The 6981-nt window shown below is 38.6% G+C and overlaps 1 pseudogene; it reads left to right on the forward strand.

Annotated features, from left to right (window-relative positions):
* Positions 1 to 626: 626 nt before the first annotated feature.
* Positions 627 to 2068, forward strand: LOC149177652 (signal peptidase complex subunit 2 pseudogene; annotated as a pseudogene).
* The last annotated feature ends 4913 nt before the right edge of the window (positions 2069 to 6981 follow it).

The raw sequence follows: 6981 nt of genomic DNA on the forward strand, positions 1-6981 counted from the left end.
CTGACAGGTGGAATTGAATATTTTCATCCCATGCTCCCCGCAATTCATCACATGATCGAGTCCTATTGAGCACAAAACATCCTAGTCGTGTGTGCTATTTCCAGGCGGGCACTAAAGCAATGAAATGTAGGATTTATTTTGTTTCTTTGTGCAAAGAATGTTGAAATCAATTGCCTTGCTAGATTCAATCTTTCATATCTTTCTTCGCATATAATACCCTTGCCCGTAATTTGTCAGGGCATGACATTGATGTTCTTCAATCTATGTAGAAGCTTCAAGTTACCCAGCCTCTAGAAAAAATCTCTTGAGGTTCTCCTACTTCGTTGATCATTCGTTGGTCCTTCTAAGAAACCATTTTGAAGCTCCCCTGATTCGCTGGTCTTTCGAAGCAAGAATATTGGGGCACAATAAAGGTCACATTGTGGTGACCTACTTCCTCCTCTAGGGTCAACAACATCGATGACTTCTCTATTAGCTCCACCAAATATGGTCATACAAACTTTAACACATAAGTATGGTCTTATAGTCATGGTTATAGTCATTTTCAAGCTGGAAACACAAAACGAATTCATCGCACTGATCTAACCATATCAAGAAATCAGGTAAAATTCAGTAATGGAACAACAATGGAAACCAAGGGTTTTGCAACAGACAAATTCGTGGCTCCTTTGCCCCTGAATAAGGCTAATCTCAATGATCTAAATTCCATCAAGCATCTCCTTGATGAAACGGCTTCCGAGGTACTATTTAGTCAAGGGTGTGTGGAGAATGTGGCACTGAGTAATGTCAAAATGGCAATAGGTGTCATCATCATTGGCATTGCCTTGCCTGGTCAATTTTATCCCAAGAAGTTCCCAAAAAATAATTTTTTTTCTTATTGGTTTCACTATATTGTATGTTATATTCAATGGATTATTTGTTGGAGTCATGATTGCGGTTACACCAAAACCCATAGGTGTTAGTAAATACACACATCGCTAGATTTAAGCACATGCCACAGATCTGCTGAATTTCCTTCTTTTGTGACAGCAGCGAAATCTAATTTTCCTATCAGTGTTTTCATTGTGTATAATGTTCCTGTCTTGGGTCCTTTGGCCATGACCAATGCACCTTTGCTAATTTTCTAGCCTCCTTTTCCAAAGCTTGTCGAATAGCCTTCATCATCCAGTCATCCCATAGAGATTAAAATCATGCACATTTATGGTACATGCCTGACCTGTTTCAACAATATATCTTTTCCATCTTTCATCTTGATCTAGACATCTCCCACTCCAACAATACTGCAAAAATGATTATTCCCCAAATGCACTCTACCATAATCACCGGGATTGTATGAAACAAAACTATCTTTGCATGGGGTTACATGGTGAGATGCCCCAGAGTCAAGGATCCAATCAAAGCCACTACTAGATGTATATACACATGCATCCTCTACTAAAATAGTAAACAACACATCACCATCTGTGGCTACAGCAGTAGTCTCACCTTCATTTGTGCTGGATGACTTGTGATTTGTACTAGACGGTCTCTTATCCTTTTGTCCTTTCTTCCAGAATCAACATTCTTTCTTCATGTGCCTGGGTTTGCCACGATAAAAGAAGATGATCCTTGCATTTGTCCACTTGGACGTTATAATAATCAAAATTTACAGTATTTGAAGCCACGACATATGATTTTAAAAAATCATAGAAAATTCATGAGCTGTGTTCGAGGAGACTTGAGATTCAACTTTGACTCTATCCTGAGTCAAGTTTACCTAACATTATTGTTGTAACTTCATAACTTATACAAAGGAGAAGAATACTATTCTCTTCACAGATTCTCCCCTGGATCATTTTGTAGCACAGGTTTGGTGGTTTCTTCAAAGCTTGCATGCTTTTCTGACATGTTCACATTATGTATATCTAGTACCGACCCCAAATCTATTACATTCAATTCACCTATCGAGTTTACCAAGAGTGTTACTAAGTGGTTTGCTAAAGATAGATTTTTGGTTGAGACTCTTTTCTAGAATAATGTGGATAAGCCAATTGATGATTATGGGAATGAGTCTAGAACGGCAAAGTAATCCCAAATAAAAAATTGTTGATTATTAGTATTAGCAATTTATTGAATTCAACATTGCATATTAATACAGGGTTGCGGTGGATCAGTTCGGTTAAACTCTATGAAAAATAATGTGGCAGAAAATTACTACAGGGTTGCGGTGGATCAGTTCGGTTAAACTCTATGAAAAATAATGTGGCAGAAAATTACTACAGGGTTGCGGTGGATCAGTTCGGTTAAACTCTATGAAAAATAATGTGGCAGAAAAATACACAATTCTCTATCTTTCCCTTCGTGGATTTTCTATTATAGACGATGCCAAAGCTGAATTAGAAAGAATATGTCCAGGAGTGGTGTCTTGTGCTAACATTCTCTCAATTGTTGCTTGAGATGCAAATGGGAAACTGTGTAATTATTAGAAGATGGGAAGGAAATTGTTGCTTTAGATGCAAATGGGAAACTGTGTAATTATTAGAAGATGGGAAGGAAGCTAAAAAAATTTCCATGAAAGATGAAAGAAAAATAAGGGCTCAGCAATTAAATTTTGACCATTCACATTAATGAATGGGTATCTATATAAGTTAGGGATAGATTATGTCTTTCATTTATATGTTGTAGATTTACGCCAAAGGAAGCGAATAATAGATGAAGCACATGCATGGTCAATGGGGCGAAACTATATAGTGAATGCAATGGCCAAGGATATTCTCTTCAGGATGGTATTTGGTGGCCAAAATTACACTTTGACTATCAAAACTATGTAGGTAAATGCCACAGTTGCTAGTGAATGGGTTGAACGTTACGAAAAGTTGAAATGCTTTAAAATTTGATAAAACCTTTCGAAATATTGGAAATCAATTTTGTCAAACCATTCCCACAATGAGAAAAAGGGAGAGAATAAAAATACATAATCATTATTGCCGAGTAACTCAGTAAATGTGCAAAAGCCAGATTTTTTTGGTCTGTTGACCATTATTAGTGATCAAGGAACACATTTTGTTATCAAAAGGATCAAATTATTGTGGAGAAAGTATTTGATTGATCATAAAAAAATAGCTTATTTTCCACAAACTAATGAAGTGGTTGAGTCATTCAACAAAGCATTGCATAAACAATTAATGAAGATATGTGTAATCGACTGAGATAACTAGGATGATAAATGAAAGCAATAGTACATGTGTATAGAATAGCATACAAAAGAGAAATTGGTCATACTCCTTTCAAGCTAGTGTATGGCCAGGAAACAATAGTCTCCTTGCACTTTTATACTATTGTTGTGAAGGTATATTTTGTCCATAGATACAATATTGACATAGATAAGAAACAATGAGTTCACTAGATAAACCAATTGAAGGAAGAAGCACATTTCATCATGAGGAAATCAACTTATGATAGTAAAAGGAATGACACAATTAACATATTAAAAATAAATATATAAAACAAGGTTATTTGGTGCTTCTATATGAAAAAAAATAAAATTAAAGCCTTGAAAGTTTGAAATTGCATGGTTAGGACCATTTTTCATTGAAGAAATTAGACAAACTTGTGTTATTTTGATGAAATTTGGAAAACAAAAAAGTCAATATCAAAGACAAGAAGATTGGTAGAAAATGACTCAAGCCATAATATCTATTCTCATAATGCTACATTGTGTAATGGTACAAATATATAATACAATTAAGAAATCACATTTATTACTATCATCTTGACACCTCACAAAGACATAAAGTAGGATGAGACAAAGTAGTTTTTGAGGCATACTTAGGATAAAAACTATATCTGAAGATGTGAAATACATAAAGGTGGTATATTATTATTGTTAGAAATGTGTTGTCACTATTGGAGAAGTTGATGAGGATGGAGTATAAAGTAGATATTATTACAAGAAAAATAAAGATCAACTCATGCTATGTAAAATGAAAATATGGAGTAGGTATAGTGGATTTGAAGCCATTTCTAGTATGGCATATCACCTCAAATGCAGTTGGAACCCACTCAGATGGACAAAGCTCTAAAGAGATTTCTAGTGGCATATAGAAGTCTGATAAAAGCCTTTTGGATAATAAGTTATTTCCAGACCAAGTTTAAGTACCCCAAGAATCAAAATTGTAGAGCTAAGTTGTTGGAAGACCAACTGGAGAAATCTCAATTTGTTCAAAGTATTACACCAAAATTAGAGAGATGAAGGTGTTGGACACAATCCAAATTAGGCCAACAAAATAGCTATTGGGATTCCTGTCGTTCGGTGTTTTTCCTTAATAATACAAAGGTACTAATATCAATATTATCATCGATGTGCATGACCTTTATTCAGAAGGTGTGAGGTAGGCTTCTTAAATTTTTCATTTCACAATGTGTTGTTTACTATCGCCAAAAGTTTTCATGTATGGTTTTCATGTGGAGGTTTTCTATTACACCAAAACCCATAGGTGTTCATAAACGTTACAAACTAGTAACTAGGATCTCCAGGGTGGAAATTACAGATTCTATAGAGGTTAAGGCCAAAGGTCACCCAAAATACAGTTCAACTTGTACTAAAATTGAGGAAAGAGGGAAAACCTCGTGGGAAACCCCCCCCCCCCAACCTCAAAATACAATGTAATGAAAAGAAAAGAGGAAGAAAAGACAATTTCTAAGCAACTCAGTCCTTCACTCCAAGACGATCGCACAGAGAGAGAAACTTCTGCTCAGTGAATGTCTTGGTGAAGATGTCTACTGTCTGTTCTACGAAAGGACAGAATTGAAAATCAATGACCTGATCATGTACTAAGTCTCTGATGTAGTGCATATGGATCTCTATGTGCTTCGTCCACTGCCGCTGCACTGGTTCCCTGCAAAATTTGAGAGTGCTCTGGTTGTCACACCAGATGACAATGGGCTGGTGGAACTGGACGCCCAACTCAGTGAGGAAGTGTTGTAACCATAGAGCCTGAATGGTGATGTTGACTACTCCTTTGTACTTAGCCTCAACTAAAGAGAGAGCAATAGCAACCTACCTCTTTCTCGACCAATAGATAGGGCCAGATCATAGACTGAGTGAATATCCGGAGGTGGACTTGCGATCAATGTTGTCTCCCACCCAATCAAAATCTCTGAAGCTAAGGAGATTCAATGTAGTGCCTGCTGCATAGTGAATCCCGAAGGTGATGGTGCCCTGCACATATTGGAGGATGCGCTTGGCAGCATTCCAGTGTAGCTCATGTGGCTCCTGCATGTATCTGTAAATTTCCCCTACTGCATATGAGAGATCTGGTCTGGAGTGGGTGAGGCACAATAAGCTCCCCACTAGTTTTCGGTAGAGAGTGATGTCAACTAATGGAGTGTCACCTCCATCCTCAAGGAAAACCCCAGACAGAAAAGGATTCGGTCCTGGCTTGCAGTCAGTCATGTGAAATCTCTTGAGGAGATCCCATGCATACTTAGCCTAAGAGAGTTTGATGCTTGTGGCATCATGGCTGATCTCAAGACCAAGAAAGAAGTGTAATGGACCCATGTCCATCATCAAGAACCTATCATGCAAGGCCCTCTTGATTATAGCAATGGCTAAAGCCAAGCTGCCGGTGATCAGGAGATCATCCACATACAAAACTAAGATAAGAAGAGAATCATGTGTCCTGAGCATGTAAACATTTGGATCAGACTTACATCTTTCAAAGTTTTGTGATAAGAGAAAAGAATCCATCTTCGCATACCAAGCTCTCGAGGCCTGCTTAAGGCTGTAGAGAGATTTCTTTATTCTACAGACCAAAGATGAATCCTGAATGAAACCATGTTGCTGCTCCATGTAGATCTCCTCGTATAGGTCTCCATGAAGAAAGGCATTCTTCACATCCATCTGATGTACTTCCCACCCTTGGGCAGCCGCAATGGCAAGTGCAAGGCGTATGGAATCCATCTTTGCTACTGGAGCAAAGGTCTCATCATAATCAATGCCATGCACTTGCTAGAAGCCTTTGGCTACTAGCCTAGCTTTCTGTCTGGTGATTTGCCCATCTGTAGCACTCTTGGTCCTGTAGACCCATTTTCATTGGACAAGTTTCCTTCTTGAAGGAAGGGGGACCAGATCCCAGGTCTAGTTCTCGAAGAGGGAGTTATACTCCTCCTCTGTGGCAAACTCCCAAGATGGATGCCCAGCAGCCTCAGCATAAGACTGTGGATCAGAAGACTGAACCAAATGACAATGACAGGATGGTGATGGTTCAGTGACAGTGAGGGCAAGAGGAGTCTCAATAAACTCTGAGCTAGTCCTCTACATATCAGAATGATCCCCCACAAGACCATTTATAGTAGCTGGGTGGTCTTATGCATATATCTCATGTAAGCTCTTTGTTCTCTAATTTATGACAGGGGAATTTGATTCACTGCTAGAAGCCTGATCTAGGCTTCGATGTGGATCATCATATGCATGCACTGGATTTGTATCTAAAGACTTTGTCTCTGCATTTGCATGCTCTACCGTGGCATTTGCATGCTCTGTATCTGCATCTAAGTGTACTGAGTCATCATCTCGAACATGAGGTAGATAAAAGGTGTTTGCATGCAGCAATTGAGGTGCATGCGAGATACTTTCCTCAAATTTGACACTTCGCTCAATCATGAGCTTATCCGTACAAGAAATCAGGAGTTGGTATCCCTTCACACCATCAGGGTATCCATCAAAGATGCACTCAATGCTCTATGGATCAAGAGCTTTCCTCTTATGCTCGGGAGCCGAAAACACAGAAGTGGGTGACCTCTGGTTTAGTGCCGCTCCAAGCCTCAAAGGGGGTTTGATCCTTGACAGACCTATGAGGAGATCTGTTCTGGATGTAGTTAGCACAAATAAGTGCTTCAGCCCATAGCTTATGAGGCAGTGACTTAGCATGCAACATGCAGGAAGCCACCTCTTTGAGAGATCGGTTCTTTCTCTCAGCAACTTTGTTCTATTGCGAAGTG

Source organism: Pinus tabuliformis, chromosome 4_1 (genome assembly GCF_031772625.1).
Source record: "Pinus tabuliformis cultivar Carrire ecotype Pingquan chromosome 4_1, CPIR1, whole genome shotgun sequence".
In the NCBI taxonomy this organism is placed as follows: Eukaryota; Viridiplantae; Streptophyta; class Pinopsida; order Pinales; family Pinaceae; genus Pinus; species Pinus tabuliformis.